This window comes from Ambystoma mexicanum, chromosome 2q, assembly GCF_040938575.1.
Source record: "Ambystoma mexicanum isolate Mex_15411 chromosome 2q, UKY_AmexF1_1, whole genome shotgun sequence".
Classification (NCBI taxonomy): domain Eukaryota; kingdom Metazoa; phylum Chordata; class Amphibia; order Caudata; family Ambystomatidae; genus Ambystoma; species Ambystoma mexicanum.
The window spans coordinates 245,195,606-245,218,876 of record NC_090924.1 but is presented as its reverse complement, the minus strand read 5'-3'; positions in this window follow the sequence as shown (position 1 = coordinate 245,218,876).

The window sequence follows — 23,271 nt, the reverse complement described above, 5'->3', positions numbered from 1 at the left end:
GGCAAGAGAAATCATGAGGGGAGGGTACTGAATTGGCACCACCTGCAGAGATGACAAGAGACATCATGAGGGGAGGGTACTGAATGGGCGCCACCTGCAGAGATGACAGGAGAAATCATGAGGGGAGGCTACTGAATGGGCGCCCCCTGCAGAGATGACAAGAGAAATCACAAAGGGAGGGTACTCAATGGGCACCACCTGCAGAGATGACAAGAGAAATCATGAGGGGAGGGTACTGAATGAGCGCCACTTGTGGAGGTGACAACAGAAATCATGAGGGGAGGGTACTGAATGAGCACCACCTACAGAGATGACAAGAGAAATCATGAGGAGAGGGCACTGAATGAGCACCACCTGCGGAGATGATGACAGAAATCATGAGGGGAGGGTATTGAATGAGCGCCACCTGCAGGGATGACAACAGAAATCATGAGGGGAGGTTACTGAATGGGCGCCACCTGCAACAATGACAAGAGAAATCATGAGGGGAGGGTACTGAATGAGTGCCACCTGCAGCAATGACAAGAGAAATCATGAGAGGAGGGTACTGAATGGACGCCACCTGCAGAGATGACAGGAGAAATCATGAGGGGAGGGTACTGAATTGGCACCACCTGCAGAGATGACAAGAGAAATCATGAGGGGAGGGGAATGAATGGGCGCCACCTGTAGAAATGACAAGAGAAATCATGAGGGGAGGGTACTGAATGGGCGCCACCTGCAGAGATGACAAGAGACATCGTGAGGGGAGGGTATTGAATGAGCAGCACCTGCAGAGATGACAAGAGAAATCATGAGGGGAGGGTACTGAATAGGTGCCACCTGGAGAGATGACAAGAGACATCATGAGGGGAGGGTACTGAATGAGCGCCACTTGCGGAGGTGACAACAGAAATCATGAGGGGAGGGTACTGAATGAGCGCCACCTACAGAGATGACAAGAGAAATCATGAGGGAAGGGTACTGAATGAGCACCACTTGCGGAGGTGACAACAGAAATCATGAGGGGAGGGTACTGAATGAGCGCCACTTGCGGAGGTGACAACAGAAATCATGAGGGGAGGGTACTGAATGGGCACCACTTGCGGAGGTGACAACAGAAATCATGAGGGGAGGGTACTGAATGAGCGCCACCTGCAGGGATGACAACAGAAATCATGAGGGGAGGGTACTGAATGGGCGCCACCTGCAGCAATGACAAGAGAAATCATGAGGGGAGGGTACTGAATGGATGCCACCTGCAGAGATGACAAGAGACATCATGAGGGGAGGGTACTAAATGGGCTCCACCTGCAGAGATGACAAGAGACATCATGAGGGAAGGGTACTGAATTGGCACCACCTGCAGAGATGACAAGAGACATCATGAGGGGAGGGTACTGTATGGGCACCACCTGCAGAGATGATAAGAGAAATCATGAGGGGAGGGTACTGAATGGGCGCCATCTGCAGAGATGACAAGAGAAATCACAAAGGGAGGGTACTGAATGGGCGCCACCTGCAGAGATGACAAGAGAAATCATGAGGGGAGGGTACTGAATGAGCGCCACCTGCAGCAGTGACAAGAGAAATCATGAGGGGAGGGTACTGAATGGATGCCACCTGCAAAGATTACAGGAGAAATCATGAGAGGAGGGTACTGAATGGGCACCACCTGCAGAGATGACAAGAGAAATCATGAGGGGAGGGTACTGAATTGGCACCACCTGCAGAGATGACAAGAGACATCATGAGGGGGGTACTGAATGGGCTCCACCTGCAGAGATGACAAGAGAAATCACAAAGGGAGAGTACTGAATGGGTGCCACCTGCAGAGATGACAAGAGAAATCATGAGGGGAGGGTACTGAATGGGCGCCACCTGCAGGGATGACAAGAGAAATCATGAGGGGAGGGTACTGAATGACCGCCACCTGAGGAGATGACAAGAGAAATCATGACGGCAGGGCACTGAAAGAGCGCCACCTGCAGAGATGACATGAGAAATCATGAGGGGAGGGTACTGAATGGGCGCAACCTGCAGAGATGACAAGAGAAATCATGAGGGGAGGGTACTGAATGAGCGCCACCTGCAGCAATGACAAGAGAAATCATGAGGGGAGGGTACAGAATGGATGCCACCTGCAGAGATGACAGGGGAAATCATGAGAGGAGGGTACTGAATGGGTGCCACCTGCAGAGATAAAAAGAGAAATCATGAGGGGAGGGTACTGAATTGGCACCACCTGCAGAGATGACAACACACATCATGAGGGAAGGGTACTAAATGGGCTCCACCTGCAGAGATGACAAGAGAAATCACAAAGGGAGGGTACTGAATGGGTGCCACCTGCAGAGATGACAAGAGAAATCATGAGGGGAGGGTACTGAATGGGCGCCACCTGCAGCGATGACAAGAGAAATCATGAGGGGAGGGTACTGAATTGGCACCACCTGCAGAGATGACAAGAGAAATCATGAGGGGAGGGTACTGAATGGGCACCACCTGTAGAGATGACAAGAGAAATCACAAAGGGAGGGTACTGAATGGGCGTCACCTGCAGAGATGACAAGAGAAATCATGAGGGGAGGGTACTGAATGAGCACGACCTGCAGCAATGACAAGAGAAAACACGAGGGGAGGGTACTAAATGGATGCCACCTGCAGAGATGACAGGAGAAATCATGAGAGGAGGGTACTGAATGGGTGCCACCTGCAGAGATGACAAGAGAAATCATGAGGGGAGGGTACTGAATTGGCACCACCTGCAGAGATGACAAGAGACATCATGAGGGGAGGGTACTGAATGGGCGCCACCTGCAGAGATGACAAGAGAAATCATGAGGGGAGGGTACTGAATGGGCGCCACCTGCAGAGATGACAAGAGAAATCACAAAGGGAGGGTACTCAATGGGCACCACCTGCAGAGATGACAAGAGAAATCATGAGGGGAGGGTACTGAATTGACACCACCTGCAGAGATGACAAGAGACATCATGAGGGGAGGGTACTGAATGGGTACCACCTGTAGAGATGGCAAGAGAAATCATAAAGGGAGGGTACTGAATGGGCGCCACCTGCAGAGATGACAAGAGAAATCATGAGGGGAGGGTACTGAATTGGCACCACCTGCAGAGATGACAAGAGAAATCATGAGGGGAGGGTACTGAATGGGCACCACCTGTAGAGATGACAAGAGAAATCATAAAAGGAGGGTACTGAATGGGCGCCACCTGCAGAGATGACAAGAGAAATCATGAGGGGAGGGTATTAAATGAGCACCACCTGCAGCAATGACAAGAGAAATTATGAAGGGAGGGTACTGAATGGATGCCACCTGCAGAGATGACAGGAGAAATCCTGAGAGGAGGGTACTGAATGAGTGCCACCTGCAGAGATGACAAGAGAAATCATGAGGGGAGGGTACTGAATTGGCACCACCTGCAGAGATGACAAGAGACATCATGAGGGGAGGGTACTGTATGGGCACCACCTGCAGAGATGATAAGAGAAATCATGAGGGGAGGGTACTGAATGGGCGCCATCTGCAGAGATGACAAGAGAAATCACAAAGGAAGGGTACTGAATGGGCACCAACTGCAGAGATGACAAGAGAAATCATGAGGGGAGGGTACTGAATGAGCGCCACCTGCAGCAGTGACAAGAGAAATCATGAGGGGAGGGTACTGAATGGATGCCACCTGCAAAGATTAGAGGAGAAATCATGAGAGGAGGGTACTGAATGGGTGCCACCTGCAGAGATGACAAGAGAAATCATGAGGGGAGGGTACTGAATTGGCACCACCTGCAGAGATGACAAGAGACATCATGAGGGGGGTACTGAATGGGCTCCACCTGCAGAGATGACAAGAGAAATCACAAAGGGAGAGTACTGAATGGGTGCCACCTGCAGGGATGACAAGAGAAATCATGAGGGGAGGGTACTGAATGGGCGCCACCTGCAGCGATGACAAGAGAAATCATGAGGGGAGGGTACTGAATGACCGCCACCTGAGGAGATGACAAGAGAAATCATGACGGCAGGGCACTGAAAGAGCGCCACCTGCAGAGATGACAAGAGAAATCATGAGGGGAGGGTACTGAATGGGCGCAACCTGCAGAGATGACAATTGAAATCATGAGGGGAGGGTACTGAATGAGCGCCACCTGCAGCAATGACAAGAGAAATCATGAGGGGAGGGTACTGAATGGATGCCACCTGCAGAGATGACAGGAGAAATCATGAGAGGAGGGTACTGAATGGGTGCCACCTGCAGAGATAAAAAGAGAAATCATGAGGGGAGGGTACTGAATTGGCACCACCTGCAGAGATGACAACACACATCATGAGGGAAGGGTACTGAATGGGTGCCACCTGCAGAGATGACAAGAGAAATCATGAGGGGAGGGTACTGAATGGGTGCCACCTGCAGCGATGACAAGAGAAATCATGAGGGGAGGGTACTGAATTGGCACCACCTGCAGAGATGACAAGAGAAATCATGAGGGGAGGGTACTGAATGGGCACCACCTGTAGAGATGACAAGAGAAATCACAAAGGGAGGGTACTGAATGGGCGTCACCTGCAGAGATGACAAGAGAAATCATGAGGGGAGGGTACTGAATGAGCACCACCTGCAGCAATGACAAGAGAAATCACGAGGGGAGGGTACTAAATGGATGCCACCTGCAGAGATGACAGGAGAAATCATGAGAGGAGGGTACTGAATGGGTGCCACCTGCAGAGATGACAAGGGAAATCATGAGGGGAGGGTACTGAATTGGCACCACCTGCAGAGATGACAAGAGACATCTTGAGGGGAGGGTACTGAATGGGCGCCACCTGCAGAGATGACAAGAGAAATCATGAGGGGAGGGTACTGAATGAGCGCCACTTGTGGAGGTGACAACAGAAATCATGAGGGGAGGGTACTGAATGAGCACCACCTACAGAGATGACAAGAGAAATCATGAGGAGAGGGCACTGAATGAGCACCACCTGCGGAGATGATGACAGAAATCATGAGGGGAGGGTACTGAATGAGCGCCATCTGCAGGGATGACAACAGAAATCATGAGGGGAGGTTACTGAATGGGCGCCACCTGCAACAATGACAAGAGAAATCATGAGGGGAGGGTACTGAATGAGTGCCACCTGCAGCAATGACAAGAGAAATCATGAGAGGAGGGTACTGAATGGACGCCACCTGCAGAGATGACAGGAGAAATCATGAGGGGAGGGTACTGAATTGGCACCACCTGCAGAGATGACAAGAGAAATCATGAGGGGAGGGGAATGAATGGGCGCCACCTGTAGAAATGACAAGAGAAATCATGAGGGGAGGGTACTGAATGGGCGCCACCTGCAGAGATGACAAGAGACATCGTGAGGGGAGGGTATTGAATGAGCAGCACCTGCAGAGATGACAAGAGAAATCATGAGGGGAGGGTACTGAATGGGTGCCACCTGGAGAGATGACAAGAGACATCATGAGGGGAGGATACTGAATGAGCGCCACTTGCGGAGGTGACAACAGAAATCATGAGGGGAGGGTACTGAATGAGCGCCACCTACAGAGATGACAAGAGAAATCATGAGGGAAGGGTACTGAATGAGCGCCACTTGCGGAGGTGACAACAGAAATCATGAGGGGAGGGTACTGAATGAGCGCCACTTGCGGAGGTGACAACAGAAATCATGAGGGGAGGGTACGGAATGGGCACCACTTGTGGAGGTGACAACAGAAATCATGAGGGGAGGGTACTGAATGAGCGCCACCTGCAGGGATGACAACAGAAATCATGAGGGGAGGGTACTGAATGGGCGCCACCTGCAGCAATGACAAGAGAAATCATGAGGTGAGGGTACTGAATGGATGCCACCTGCAGAGATGACAAGAGACATCATGAGGGGAGGGTACTAAATGGGCTCCACCTGCAGAGATGACAAGAGACATCATGAGGGAAGGGTACTGAATTGGCACCACCTGCAGAGATGACAAGAGACATCATGAGGGGAGGGTACTGTATGGGCACCACCTGCAGAGATGATAAGAGAAATCATGAGGGGAGGGTACTGAATGGGCGCCATCTGCAGAGATGACAAGAGAAATCACAAAGGGAGGGTACTGAATGGGCGCCACCTGCAGAGATGACAAGAGAATCATGAGGGGAAGGTACTGAATGAGCGCCACCTGCAGCAGTGACAAGAGAAATCATGAGGGGAGGGTACTGAATGGATGCCACCTGCAAAGATTACAGGAGAAATCATGAGAGGAGGGTACTGAATGGGTGCCACCTGCAGAGATGACAAGAGAAATCATGAGGGGAGGGTACTGAATTGGCACCACCTGCAGAGATGACAAGAGACATCATGAGGGGGGTACTGAATGGGCTCCACCTGCAGAGATGACAAGAGAAATCACAAAGGGAGAGTACTGAATGGGTGCCATCTGCAGAGATGACAAGAGAAATCATGAGGGGAGGGTACTGAATGGGCGCCACCTGCAGCGATGACAAGAGAAATCCTGAGGGGAGGGTACTGAATGACCGCCACCTGAGGAGATGACAAGAGAAATCATGACGGCAGGGCACTGAAAGAGCGCCACCTGCAGAGATGACAAGAGAAATCATGAGGGGAGGGTACTGAATGGGTGCCACCTGCAGAGATGACAAGAGAAATCATGAGGGGAGGGTACTGAATGGGTGCCACCTGCAGCGATGACAAGAGAAATCATGAGGGGAGGGTACTGAATTGGCACCACCTGCAGAGATGACAAGAGAAATCATGAGGGGAGGGTACTGAATGGGCACCACCTGTAGAGATGACAAGAGAAATCACAAAGGGAGGGTACTGAATGGGCGTCACCTGCAGAGATGACAAGAGAAATCATGAGGGGAGGGTACTGAATGAGCACCACCTGCAGCAATGACAAGAGAAATCACGAGGGGAGGGTACTAAATGGATGCCACCTGCAGAGATGACAGGAGAAATCATGAGAGGAGGGTACTGAATGGGTGCCACCTGCAGAGATGACAAGGGAAATCATGAGGGGAGGGTACTGAATTGGCACCACCTGCAGAGATGACAAGAGACATCTTGAGGGGAGGGTACTGAATGGGCGCCACCTGCAGAGATGACAAGAGAAATCATGAGGGGAGGCTACTGAATGGGCGCCACCTGCAGAGATGACAAGAGAAATCATGAGGGGAGGGTACTGAATGAGCGCCACTTGTGGAGGTGACAACAGAAATCATGAGGGGAGGGTACTGAATGAGCACCACCTACAGAGATGACAAGAGAAATCATGAGGAGAGGGCACTGAATGAGCACCACCTGCGGAGATGATGACAGAAATCATGAGGGGAGGGTACTGAATGAGCGCCATCTGCAGGGATGACAACAGAAATCATGAGGGGAGGTTACTGAATGGGCGCCACCTGCAACAATGACAAGAGAAATCATGAGGGGAGGGTACTGAATGAGTGCCACCTGCAGCAATGACAAGAGAAATCATGAGAGGAGGGTACTGAATGGACGCCACCTGCAGAGATGACAGGAGAAATCATGAGGGGAGGGTACTGAATTGGCACCACCTGCAGAGATGACAAGAGAAATCATGAGGGGAGGGGAATGAATGGGCGCCACCTGTAGAAATGACAAGAGAAATCATGAGGGGAGGGTACTGAATGGGCGCCACCTGCAGAGATGACAAGAGACATCGTGAGGGGAGGGTATTGAATGAGCAGCACCTGCAGAGATGACAAGAGAAATCATGAGGGGAGGGTACTGAATGGGTGCCACCTGGAGAGATGACAAGAGACATCATGAGGGGAGGGTACTGAATGAGCGCCACTTGCGGAGGTGACAACAGAAATCATGAGGGGAGGGTACTGAATGAGCGCCACCTACAGAGATGACAAGAGAAATCATGAGGGAAGGGTACTGAATGAGCGCCACTTGCGGAGGTGACAACAGAAATCATGAGGGGAGGGTACTGAATGAGCGCCACTTGCGGAGGTGACAACAGAAATCATGAGGGGAGGGTACGGAATGGGCACCACTTGTGGAGGTGACAACAGAAATCATGAGGGGAGGGTACTGAATGAGCGCCACCTGCAGGGATGACAACAGAAATCATGAGGGGAGGGTACTGAATGGGCGCCACCTGCAGCAATGACAAGAGAAATCATGAGGTGAGGGTACTGAATGGATGCCACCTGCAGAGATGACAAGAGACATCATGAGGGGAGGGTACTAAATGGGCTCCACCTGCAGAGATGACAAGAGACATCATGAGGGAAGGGTACTGAATTGGCACCACCTGCAGAGATGACAAGAGACATCATGAGGGGAGGGTACTGTATGGGCACCACCTGCAGAGATGATAAGAGAAATCATGAGGGGAGGGTACTGAATGGGCGCCATCTGCAGAGATGACAAGAGAAATCACAAAGGGAGGGTACTGAATGGGCGCCACCTGCAGAGATGACAAGAGAATCATGAGGGGAAGGTACTGAATGAGCGCCACCTGCAGCAGTGACAAGAGAAATCATGAGGGGAGGGTACTGAATGGATGCCACCTGCAAAGATTACAGGAGAAATCATGAGAGGAGGGTACTGAATGGGTGCCACCTGCAGAGATGACAAGAGAAATCATGAGGGGAGGGTACTGAATTGGCACCACCTGCAGAGATGACAAGAGACATCATGAGGGGGGTACTGAATGGGCTCCACCTGCAGAGATGACAAGAGAAATCACAAAGGGAGAGTACTGAATGGGTGCCATCTGCAGAGATGACAAGAGAAATCATGAGGGGAGGGTACTGAATGGGCGCCACCTGCAGCGATGACAAGAGAAATCATGAGGGGAGGGTACTGAATGACCGCCACCTGAGGAGATGACAAGAGAAATCATGACGGCAGGGCACTGAAAGAGCGCCACCTGCAGAGATGACAAGAGAAATCATGAGGGGAGGGTACTGAATGGGCGCAACCTGCAGAGATGACAAGAGAAATCATGAGGGGAGGGTACTGAATGAGCGCCACCTGCAGCAATGACAAGAGAAATCATGAGGGGAGGGTACTGAATGGATGCCACCTGCAGAGATGACAGGGGAAATCATGAGAGGAGGGTACTGAATGGGTGCCACCTGCAGAGATAAAAAGAGAAATCATGAGGGGAGGGTACTGAATTGGCACCACCTGCAGAGATGACAACACACATCATGAGGGAAGGGTACTAAATGGGCTCCACCTGCAGAGATGACAAGAGAAATCACAAAGGGAGGGTACTGAATGGGTGCCACCTGCAGAGATGACAAGAGAAATCATGAGGGGAGGGTACTGAATGGGCGCCACCTGCAGCGATGACAAGAGAAATCATGAGGGGAGGGTACTGAATTGGCACCACCTGCAGAGATGACAAGAGAAATCATGAGGGGAGGGTACTGAATGGGCGCCACCTGTAGAGATGACAAGAGAAATCACAAAGGGAGGGTACTGAATGGGCGTCACCTGCAGAGATGACAAGAGAAATCATGAGGGGAGGGTACTGAATGAGCACGACCTGCAGCAATGACAAGAGAAATCACGAGGGGAGGGTACTAAATGGATGCCACCTGCAGAGATGACAGGAGAAATCATGAGAGGAGGGTACTGAATGGGTGCCACCTGCAGAGATGACAAGAGAAATCATGAGGGGAGGGTACTGAATTGGCACCACCTGCAGAGATGACAAGAGACATCATGAGGGGAGGGTACTGAATGGGCGCCACCTGCAGAGATGACAAGAGAAATCATGACGGGAGGGTACTGAATGGGCGCCACCTGCAGAGATGACAAGAGAAATCACAAAGGGAGGGTACTCAATGGGCACCACCTGCAGAGATGACAAGAGAAATCATGAGGGGAGGGTACTGAATGAGCGCCACTTGTGGAGGTGACAACAGAAATCATGAGGGGAGGGTACTGAATGAGCACCACCTACAGAGATGACAAGAGAAATCATGAGGAGAGGGCACTGAATGAGCACCACCTGCGGAGATGATGACAGAAATCATGAGGGGAGGGTACTGAATGAGCGCCACCTGCAGGGATGACAACAGAAATCATGAGGGGAGGTTACTGAATGGGCGCCACCTGCAACAATGACAAGAGAAATCATGAGGGGAGGGTACTGAATGAGTGCCACCTGCAGCAATGACAAGAGAAATCATGAGAGGAGGGTACTGAATGGACGCCACCTGCAGAGATGACAGGAGAAATCATGAGGGGAGGGTACTGAATTGGCACCACCTGCAGAGATGACAAGAGAAATCATGAGGGGAGGGGAATGAATGGGCGCCACCTGTAGAAATGACAAGAGAAATCATGAGGGGAGGGTACTGAATGGGCGCCACCTGCAGAGATGACAAGAGACATCGTGAGAGGAGGGTATTGAATGAGCAGCACCTGCAGAGATGACAAGAGAAATCATGAGGGGAGGGTACTGAATGGGTGCCACCTGGAGAGATGACAAGAGACATCATGAGGGGAGGGTACTGAATGAGCGCCACTTGCGGAGGTGACAACAGAAATCATGAGGGGAGGGTACTGAATGAGCGCCACCTACAGAGATGACAAGAGAAATCATGAGGGAAGGGTACTGAATGAGCGCCACTTGCGGAGGTGACAACAGAAATCATGAGGGGAGGGTACTGAATGAGCGCCACTTGCGGAGGTGACAACAGAAATCATGAGGGGAGGGTACTGAATGGGCACCACTTGTGGAGGTGACAACAGAAATCATGAGGGGAGGGTACTGAATGAGCGCCACCTGCAGGGATGACAACAGAAATCATGAGGGGAGGGTACTGATTGGGCGCCAACTGCAGCAATGACAAGAGAAATCATGAGGGGAGGGTACTGAATGAGAGCCACCTGCAGCAATGACAAGAGACATCATGAGGGGAGGGTACTGAATGGGCGCCACCTGCGGAGATGACATGAGAAATCATGAGGGGAGGGTATTGAATGGGCGCCACCTGCAGAGATGACAAGAGAAATCACAAAGGGAGGGTACTGAATGGGAGCCACCTGCAGAGATGACAAGAGAAATCATGAGGGGAGGGTACTGAATGAGCGCCACCTGCAGCAGTGACAAGAGAAATCATGAGGGAGGGTACTGAATGGATGCCACCTGCAGAGATGACAGGAGAAATCCTGAGAGGAGGGTACTGAATGGGTGCCACTTGCAGAGATGACAAGAGAAATCATGAGGGGAGGGTACTGAATTGGCACCACCTGCAGAGATGACAAGAGACATCATGAGGGGAGGTTACTGAATGGGCGCCACCTGCAGAGATGACAAGAGAAATCACAAAGGGAGGGTACTGAATGGGTACCACTTGCAGAGATGACAAGAGAAATCATGAGGGTAGGGTACTGAATGGGCGCCACCTGCAGCGATGACAAGAGAAATCATGAGGGGAGGGTACTGAATGACTGCCACCTGAGGAGAGGACAGGAGAAATCATGACGGCAGGGCACTGAAAGAGCGCCACCTGCAGAGATGACAAGAGAAATCATGAGGGGAGGGTACTGAATGGGCGCCACCTGCAGAGATGACAAGAGAAATCACAAAGGGAGGGTACTGAATGAGTGCCACCTGCAGAGATGACAAGAGAAATCATGAGGGGAGGGTACTGAATTGGCACCACCTGCAGAGATGACAAGAGACATCATGAGGGGAGGGTACTGTATGGGCACCACCTGCAGAGATGATAAGAGAAATCATGAGGGGAGGGTACTGAATGGGCGCCATCTGCAGAGATGACAAGAGAAATCACAAAGGAAGGGTACTGAATGGGCACCACCTGCAGAGATGACAAGAGAAATCATGAGGGGAGGGTACTGAATGAGCGCCACCTGCAGAAGTGACAAGAGAAATCATGAGGGGAGGGTACTGAATGGATGCCACCTGCAAAGATTAGAGGAGAAATCATGAGAGGAGGGTACTGAATGGGTGCCACCTGCAGAGATGACAAGAGAAATCATGAGGGGAGGGTACTGAATTGGCACCACCTGCAGAGATGACAAGAGACATCATGAGGGGGGTACTGAATGGGCTCCACCTGCAGAGATGACAAGAGAAATCACAAAGGGAGAGTACTGAATGGGTGCCACCTGGAGGGATGACAAGAGAAATCATGAGGGGAGGGTACTGAATGGGCGCCACCTGCAGCGATGACAAGAGAAATCATGAGGGGAGGGTACTGAATGACCGCCACCTGAGGAGATGACAAGAGAAATCATGACGGCAGGGCACTGAAAGAGCGCCACCTGCAGAGATGACAAGAGAAATCATGAGGGGAGGGTACTGAATGGGCGCAACCTGCAGAGATGACAAGAGAAATCATGAGGGGAGGGTACTGAATGAGCGCCACCTGCAGCAATGACAAGAGAAATCATGAGGGGAGGGTACTGAATGGATGCCACCTGCAGAGATGACAGGGGAAATCATGAGAGGAGGGTACTGAATGGGTGCCACCTGCAGAGATAAAAAGAGAAATCATGAGGGGAGGGTACTGAATTGGCACCACCTGCAGAGATGACAACACACATCATGAGGGAAGGGTACTAAATGGGCTCCACCTGCAGAGATGACAAGAGAAATCACAAAGGGAGGGTACTGAATGGGTGCCACCTGCAGAGATGACAAGAGAAATCATGAGGGGAGGGTACTGAATGGGTGCCACCTGCAGCGATGACAAGAGAAATCATGAGGGGAGGGTACTGAATTGGCACCACCTGCAGAGATGACAAGAGAAATCATGAGGGGAGGGTACTGAATGGGCACCACCTGTAGAGATGACAAGAGAAATCACAAAGGGAGGGTACTGAATGGGCGTCACCTGCAGAGATGACAAGAGAAATCATGAGGGGAGGATACTGAATGAGCACCACCTGCAGCAATGACAAGAGAAATCACGAGGGGAGGGTACTAAATGGATGCCACCTGCAGAGATGACAGGAGAACTCATGAGAGGAGGGTATTGAATGGGTGCCACCTGCAGAGATGACAAGAGAAATCATGAGGGGAGGGTACTGAATTGGCACCACCTGCAGAGATGACAAGAGACATCTTGAGGGGAGGGTACTGAATGGGCGCCACCTGCAGAGATGACAAGAGAAATCATGAGGGGAGGCTACTGAATGGGCGCCACCTGCAGAGATGACAAGAGAAATCACAAAGGGAGGGTACTCAATGGGCACCATCTGCAGAGATGACAAGATAAATCATGAGGGGAGGGTACTGAATGAGCGCCACTTGTGGAGGTGACAACAGAAATCATGAGGGGAGGGTACTGAATGAGCACCACCTACAGAGTTGACAAGAGAAATCATGAGGAGAGGGCACTGAATAAGCACCACCTGCGGAGATGATGACAGAAATCATGAGGGGAGGGTACTGAATGAGCGCCACCTGCAGGGATGACAACAGAAATCATGAGGGGAGGTTACTGAATGGGCGCCACCTGCAACAATGACAAGAGAAATCATGAGGGGAGGGTACTGAATGAGTGCCACCTGCAGCAATGACAAGAGAAATCATGAGAGGAGGGTACTGAATGGACGCCACCTGCAGAGATGACAGGAGAAATCATGAGGGGAGGGTACTGAATTGGCACCACCTGCAGAGATGACAAGAGAAATCATGAGGGGAGGGGAATGAATGGGCGCCACCTGTAGAAATGACAAGAGAAATCATGAGGGGAGGGTACTGAATGGGCGCCACCTGCAGAGATGACAAGAGACATCGTGAGGGGAGGGTATTGAATGAGCAGCACCTGCAGAGATGACAAGAGAAATCATGAGGGGAGGGTACTGAATGGGTGCCACCTGGAGAGATGACAAGAGACATCATGAGGGGAGGGTACTGAATGAGCGCCACTTGCGGAGGTGACAACAGAAATCATGAGGGGAGGGTACTGAATGAGCGCCACCTACAGAGATGACAAGAGAAATCATGAGGGAAGGGTATTGAATGAGCGCCACTTGCGGAGGTGACAACAGAAATCATGAGGGGAGGGTACTGAATGAGCGCCACTTGCGGAGGTGACAACAGAAATCATGAGGGGAGGGTACTGAATGGGCACCACTTGCGGAGGTGACAACAGAAATCATGAGGGGAGGGTACTGAATGAGCGCCACCTGCAGGGATGACAACAGAAATCATGAGGGGAGGGTATTGAATGGGCGCCACCTGCAGCAATGACAAGAGAAATCATGAGGGGAGGGTACTGAATGGATGCCACCTGCAGAGATGACAAGAGACATCATGAGGGGAGGGTACTAAATGGGCTCCACCTGCAGAGATGACAAGAGACATCATGAGGGAAGGGTACTGAATTGGCACCACCTGCAGAGATGACAAGAGACATCATGAGGGGAGGGTACTGTATGGGCACCACCTGCAGAGATGATAAGAGAAATCATGAGGGGAGGGTACTGAATGGGCGCCATCTGCAGAGATGACAAGAGAAATCACAAAGGGAGGGTACTGAATGGGCGCCACCTGCAGAGATGACAAGAGAAATCATGAGGGGAGGGTACTGAATGAGCGCCACCTGCAGCAGTGACAAGAGAAATCATGAGGGGAGGGTACTGAATGGATGCCACCTGCAAAGATTACAGGAGAAATCATGAAAGGAGGGTACTGAATGGGTGCCACCTGCAGAGATGACAAGAGAAATCATGAGGGGAGGGTACTGAATTGGCACCACCTGCAGAGATGACAAGAGACATCATGAGGGGGGTACTGAATGGGCTCCACCTGCAGAGATGACAAGAGAAATCACAAAGGGAGAGTACTGAATGGGTGCCACCTGCAGAGATGACAAGAGAAATCATGAGGGGAGGGTACTGAATGGGCGCCACCTGCAGCGATGACAAGAGAAATCATGAGGGGAGGGTACTGAATGACCGCCACCTGAGGAGATGACAAGAGAAATCATGACGGCAGGGCACTGAAAGAGCGCCACCTGCAGAGATGACAAGAGAAATCATGAGGGGAGGGTACTGAATGGGCGCAACCTGCAGAGATGACAAGAGAAATCATGAGGGGAGGGTACTGAATGAGCGCCACCTGCAGCAATGACAAGAGAAATCATGAGGGGAGGGTACTGAATGGATGCCACCTGCAGAGATGACAGGGGAAATCATGAGAGGAGGGTACTGAATGGGTGCCACCTGCAGAGATAAAAAGAGAAATCATGAGGGGAGGGTACTGAATTGTCACCACCTGCAGAGATGACAACACACATCATGAGGGAAGGGTACTAAATGGGCTCCACCTGCAGAGATGACAAGAGAAATCACAAAGGGAGGGTACTGAATGGGTGCCACCTGCAGAGATGACAAGAGAAATCATGAGGGGAGGGTACTGAATGGGCGCCACCTGCAGCGATGACAAGAGAAATCATGAGGGGAGGGTACTGAATTGGCACCACCTGCAGAGATGACAAGAGAAATCATGAGGGGAGGGTATTGAATGGGCACCACCTGTAGAGATGACAAGAGAAATCACAAAGGGAGGGTACTGAATGGGCCTCACCTGCAGAGATGACAAGAGAAATCATGAGGGGAGGGTACTGAATGAGCACGACCTGCAGCAATGACAAGAGAAATCACGAGGGGAGGGTACTAAATGGATGCCACCTGCAGAGATGACAGGAGAAATCATGAGAGGAGGGTACTGAATGGGTGCCACCTGCAGAGATGACAAGAGAAATCATGAGGGGAGGGTACTGAATTGGCACCACCTGCAGAGATGACAAGAGACATCATGAGGGGAGGGTACTGAATGGGCGCCACCTGCAGAGATGACAAGAGAAATCATGAGGGGAGGGTACTAAATGGGCGCCACCTGCAGAGATGACAAGAGAAATCACAAAGCGAGGGTACTCAATGGGCACCACCTGCAGAGATGACAAGAGAAATCATGAGGGGAGGGTACTGAATGAGCGCCACTTGTGGAGGTGACAACAGAAATCATGAGGGGAGGGTACTGAATGAGCACCACCTACAGAGATGACAAGAGAAATCATGAGGAGAGGGCACTGAATGAGCACCACCTGCGGAGATGACGACAGAAATCATGAGGGGAGGGTACTGAATGAGCGCCACCTGCAGGGATGACAACAGAAATCATGAGGGGAGGTTACTGAATGGGCGCCACCTGCAACAATGACAAGAGAAATCATGAGGGGAGGGTACTGAATGAGTGCCACCTGCAGCAATGACAAGAGAAATCATGAGAGGAGGGTACTGAATGGACGCCACCTGCAGAGATGACAGGAGAAATCATGAGGGGAGGGTACTGAATTGGCACCACCTGCAGAGATGACAAGAGAAATCATGAGGGGAGGGGAATGAATGGGCGCCACCTGTAGAAATGACAAGAGAAATCATGAGGGGAGGGTACTGAATGGGCGCCACCTGCAGAGATGACAAGAGACATCGTGAGGGGAGGGTATTGAATGAGCAGCACCTGCAGAGATGACAAGAGAAATCATGAGGGGAGGGTACTGAATGGGTGCCACCTGGAGAGATGACAAGAGACATCATGAGGGGAGGGTACTGAATGAGCGCCACTTGCGGAGGTGACAACAGAAATCATGAGGGGAGGGTACTGAATGAGCGCCACCTACAGAGATGACAAGAGAAATCATGAGGGAAGGGTACTGAATGAGCGCCACTTGCGGAGGTGACAACAGAAATCATGAGGGGAGGGTACTGAATGAGCGCCACTTGCGGAGGTGACAACAGAAATCATGAGGGGAGGGTACTGAATGGGCACCACTTGTGGAGGTGACAACAGAAATCATGAGGGGAGGGTACTGAATGAGCGCCACCTGCAGGGATGACAACAGAAATCATGAGGGGAGGGTACTGAATGGGCGCCACCTGCAGCAATGACAAGAGAAATCATGAGGGGAGGGTACTGAATGAGAGCCACCTGCAGCAATGACAAGAGAAATCATAAGAGGAGGGTACTGAATGGACCCCACCTGCAGAGATGACAGGAGAAATAATGAGGGCAGGGTACTGAATTGGCACCACCTGCAGAGATGACAAGAGAAATCATGAGGGGAAGGAAATGAATGGGCGCCACCTGTAGGGATGACAAGAGAAATCACAAAGGGAGGGTACTGAATGGGCGCCACCTGCAGAGATGACAAGAGAAATCAGGAGGGGAGGGTACTGAATGAGCACCAACTGCAGCAATGACAAGAGAAATCATGAGGGGAGGGTACTGAATGGATGCCACCTGCAGAGATGACAGGAGAAATCATGAGCGGAGGGTACTGAATGGGTGCCACCTGCAGAGATGACAAGAGAAATCATGAGGGGAGGGTACTGAATTGGCACCACCTGCAGAGATGACAAGAGACATCATGAGGGGAGGGTACTAAATGGGCTCCACCTGCAGAGATGACAAGAGAAATCACAAAGGGAGGGTACTGAATGGGTGCCACCTGCAGATATGACAAGAGAAATCATGAGGGGAAGGTACTGAATGGGCGCCACCTGCAGCGATGACAAGAGAAATCATGAGGGGAGGGTACTGAATTGGCACCACCTGCAGAGATGACAAGAGAAATCATGAGGGGAGGGTACTGAATGGGCACCACCTGTAGAGATGACAAGAAAAATCACAAAGGGAGGGTACTGAATGGGCACCACCTGCAGAGATGACAAGAGAAATCATGAGGGGAGGGTACTGAATGAGCACCACCTGCAGCAATGACAAGAGAAATCATGAGGGGAGGGTACTGAATGGATGCCACCTGCAGAGATGACAGGAAAAATCATGAGAGGAGGGTACTGAATGGGTGCCACCTGCAGAGATGACAAGAGAAATCATGAGGGGAGGGTACTGAATTGGCACCACCTGCAGAGATGACAAGAGACATCATGAGGGGAGGGTACTGAATGGGCGCCACCTGCAGAGATGACATGAGAAATCATGAGGGGAGGGTATTGAATGGGCGCCCCCTGCAGAGATGACAAGAGAAATCACAAAGGGAGGGTACTGAATGGGAGCCACCTGCAGAGATGACAAGAGAAATCATGAGGGGAGGGTACTGAATGAGCGCCACCTGCAGCAGTGACAAGAGAAATCATGAGGGAGGGTACTGAATGGATGCCACCTGCAGAGATGACAGGAGAAATCCTGAGAGGAGGGTACTGAATGGGTGCCACTTGCAGAGATGACAAGAGAAATCATGAGGGGAGGGTACTGAATTGGCACCAACTGCAGAGATGACAAGAGACATCATGAGGGGAGGTTACTGAATGGGCGCCACCTGCAGAGATGACAAGAGAAATCACAAAGGGAGGGTACTGAATGGGTACCACTTGCAGAGATGACAAGAGAAATCAGAGGGTAGGGTACTGAATGGGCGCCACCTGCAGCGATGACAAGAGAAATCATGAGGGGAGGGTACTGAATTGGCACCACCTGCAGAGATGACAAGAGACATCATGAGGGGAGGGTACTGAATGGGCGCCACCTGCAGAGATGACATGAGAAATCATGAGGGGAGGGTATTGAATGGGCGCCACCTGCAGAGATGACAAGAGAAATCACAAAGGGAGGGTACTGAATGGGAGCCACCTGCAGAGATGACAAGAGAAATCATGAGGGGAGGGTACTGAATGAGCGCCACCTGCAGCAGTGACAAAAGAAATCATGAGGGAGGGTACTGAATGGATGCCACCTGCAGAGATGACAGGAGAAATCCTGAGAGGAGGGTACTGAATGGGTGCCACTTGCAGAGATGACAAGAGAAATCATGAGGGGAGGGTACTGAATTGGCACCAACTGCAGAGATGACAAGAGACATCATGAGGGGAGGTTACTGAATGGGCGCCACCTGCAGAGATGACAAGAGAAATCACAAAGGGAGGGTACTGAATGGGTACCACTTGCAGAGATGACAAGAGAAATCAGAGGGTAGGGTACTGAATGGGCGCCACCTGCAGCGATGACAAGAGAAATCATGAGGGGAGGGTACTGAATGACTGCCACCTGAGGAGATGACAGGAGAAATCATGACGGCAGGGCACTGAAAGAGCTCCACCTGCAGAGATGACAAGAGAAATCATGAGGGGAGGGTACTGAATGGGCGCCACCTGCAGAGATGACAAGAGAAATCACAAAGGGAGGGTACTGAATGGGCGCCACCTGCAGAGATGACAAGAGAAATCATGAGGGGAGGGTACTGAATGGGCGCCACCTGCAGAGATGACAAGAGAAATCATGAGGGAAGGGTACTGAATGGGCGCCACCTGCAGCAATGACAAGAGAAATCATGAGGTGAGGGAACTGAATGGGCGCCACCTTCAGAGATGACAAGAGAAATCATGAGGGGAGGGTACTGAATGGGCGCCACCTGCAGCGATGACAAGAGAAATCACAAAGGGAGGGTACTGAATGGGTACCACTTGCAGAGATGGCAAGAGAAATCATGAGGGGAGGGTACTGAATGGGCGCCACCTGCAGCGATGACAAGAGAAATCATGAGGGCAGGGTACTGAATGAGCGCCACCTGCAGCAATGACAAGAGAAATCATGAGGGGAGGGTACTGAATGGGCGCCACCTGCAGAGATGACAAGAGAAATCATGAGGGGAGGGTACTGAATGGGCACCACCTGCAGCAATGACAAGAGAAATCATGAGGTGAGGGTACTGAATGGGCGCCACCTGCAGAGATGACAAGAGAAATCATGAGGGGAGGGTACTGAATGGGCGCCACCTGCAGAGATGACAAGAGAAATCATGAGGGGAGGGTACTGAATGGGCACCACCTGCAGCAATGACAAGAGAAATCATGAGGTGAGGTTACTGAATGGGCGCCACCTGCAGAGATGACAAGAGAAATCACAAAGGGAGGGTACTGAATGGGTACCACTTGCAGAGATGACAAGAGAAATCAGAGGGTAGGGTACTGAATGGGCGCCACCTGCAGCGATGACAAGAGAAATCATGAGGGGAGGGTACTGAATGACTGCCACCTGAGGAGATGACAGGAGAAATCATGACGGCAGGGCACTGAAAGAGCTCCACCTGCAGAGATGACAAGAGAAATCATGAGGGGAGGGTACTGAATGGGCGCCACCTGCAGAGATGACAAGAGAAATCACAAAGGGAGGGTACTGAATGGGCGCCACCTGCAGAGATGACAAGAGAAATCATGAGGGGAGGGTACTGAATGGGCGCCACCTGCAGAGATGACAAGAGAAATCATGAGGGAAGGGTACTGAATGGGCGCCACCTGCAGCAATGACAAGAGAAATCATGAGGTGAGGGAACTGAATGGGCGCCACCTTCAGAGATGACAAGAGAAATCATGAGGGGAGGGTACTGAATGGGCGCCACCTGCAGCGATGACAAGAGAAATCACAAAGGGAGGGTACTGAATGGGTACCACTTGCAGAGATGGCAAGAGAAATCATGAGGGGAGGGTACTGAATGGGCGCCACCTGCAGCGATGACAAGAGAAATCATGAGGGCAGGGTACTGAATGAGCGCCACCTGCAGCAATGACAAGAGAAATCATGAGGGGAGGGTACTGAATGGGCGCCACCTGCAGAGATGACAAGAGAAATCATGAGGGGAGGGTACTGAATGGGCACCACCTGCAGCAATGACAAGAGAAATCATGAGGTGAGGGTACTGAATGGGCGCCACCTGCAGAGATGACAAGAGAAATCATGAGGGGAGGGTACTGAATGGGCACCACCTGCAGAGATAACAAGAGAAATCATGAGAGGAGGGTACTGAATAGAGAAATCATAAGGGGAGGGTACTGAATAGAGAAATCATGAGGGGAGGGTACTGAATGGGCGCCACCTTCAGAGATGACAAGAGAAATCATGAGGGGAGGGTACTGAATGGGCGCCACCTGCAGCGATGACAAGAGAAATCATGAGGTGAGGGTACTGAATGGGCGCCACCTGCAGAGATGACAAGAGAAATCATGAGGGGAGGGTACTGAATGGGCACCACCTGCAGAGATGACAAGAGAAATCATGAGGGGAGGGTACTGAATGACCGCCACCTGAGGAGATGACAAGAGAAATCATGACGGCAGGGCACTGAAAGAGCACCTCCTGCAGAGATGACAGGAGAAATCATGAGGGGTGGGTACTGAATGGGCGCCACCTGCAGAGATGACAAGAGAAATCACAAAGAGAGGGTACGGAATGGGCGCCACCTGCAGAGATGACAAGAGAAATCATGAGGGCAGGGTACTGAATGAGCGCCACCTGCAGAGATGACAAGAGAAATCATGAGGGGATGGTACTGAATGGGCGCCACCTGCAGAGATGACAAGAGAAATTATGAGGGGTGGGTACTGAGTAGAGAAATCATGAGGGGAGGGTACTGAATCGAGAAATCATGAGGGGAGGGTACTGAATGGGTGCCACCTGCAGAGATGACAAGAGAAATCATGAGGGGAGGGTTCTGAATGGGCACCACCTGTAGAGATGACAAGAGAAATCACAAAGGGAGGGTACTGAATGAGCGCCACCTGCAGCAATGACAAGAGAAATCATGAGGTGAGGGTACTGAATGGATGCCACCTGCAGAGATGACCGGAGAAATCATGAGGGGAGGGTACTGAATTGGCACCACCTGCAGAGATGACAAGAGACATCATGAGGGGAGGGTACTAAATGGGCTCCACCTGCAGAGATGACAAGAGAAATCACAAAGGGAGGGTACTAAATGGGTGCCACCTGCAGAGATGACAAGAGAAATCATGAGGGGAGGGTACTGAATGGGCACCACCTGCAGTAATGACAAGAGAAATCATGAGGGGAGGGTACTGAATGGGCGCCACCTGCAGAGATGACAAGAGAAATCATGAGGGGAGGGTACTGAATGAGCACCACCCGCAGCAATGACAAGAAAAATCATGAGGGGAGGGTACTGAATGGATGCCACCTGCAGAGATGACAGGAGAAATCCTGAGAGGAGGGTACTGAATGGGTGCCACCTGCAGAGATGACAAGAGAAATCATGAGGGGAGGGTACTGAATTGGCACCACCTGCAGAGATGACAAGAGACATCATGAGGGGAGGGTACTGAACGGGCACCACCTGCAGAGATGACAAGAGAAATCATGAGGGGAGGGCACTGAATGGGCGCCATCTTCAGAGATGACAAGAGAAATCACAAAGGGAGGGTACTGAATGGGTGCCACCTGCAGAGATGACAAGAGAAATCATGAGGGGAGGGTACTGAATGAGCGCTACCTGCAGCAGTGACAAGAGAAATCATGAGGGGAGGGTACTGAATGGATGCCACCTGCAGAGATGACAGGAGAAATCATGAGAGGAGGGTACTGAATGGGTGCCACCTGCAAAGATGACAAGAGGAATCATGAGGGGAGGGTACTGAATTGGCACCACCTGCAGAGATGACAAGAGACATCGTGAGGGGGGGTACTGAATGGGCGCCACCTGCAGAGATGACAAGAGAAATCACAAAGGGAGAGTACTGAATGGGTGCCACCTGCAGAGATGACAAGAGAAATCATGAGGGGAGGGTACTGAATAGGGGCCACCTGCAGCAATGATAAGAGAAATCATGAGGTGAGGGTACTGAATGACCGCCACCTGAGGAGATGACAAGAGAAATCATGACGGCAGGGCACTGAAAGAGCGCCACCTGCAGAGATGACAAGAGAAATCATGAGGGGAGGGTACTGAATGGGAGCAACTGCAGAGATGACAAGAGAAATCATGAGGGGAGGGTACTGAATGAGCGCCACCTGCAGCAATGACAAGAGAAATCATGAGGGGAGGGTACTGAATGGATGCCAACTGCAGAGATGACAGGAGAAATCATGAGAGGAGGGTACTGAATGGGTGCCACCTGCAGAGATGAAAAGAGAAATCATGAGGGGAGGGTACTGAATTGGCACCACCTGCAGAGATGACAAGAGACATCATGAGGGGAGGGTACTGAATTGGCACCACCTGCAGAGATGACAAGAGACATCATGAGGGGAGGGTACTGAATGGGTGCCACCTGCAGAGATGACAAGAGAAATCATGAGGGGAGAGTACTGAATGGGCGCCACCTGCAGAGATGACAAGAGAAATCACAAAGGGAGGGTACTCAATGGGCGCCACCTGCAGAGATGACAAGAGAAATCATGAGGGGAGGGTACTGAATGAGCGCCACTTGTGGAGGTGAAAACAGAAATCATGAGGGGAGGGTACTGATTGAGC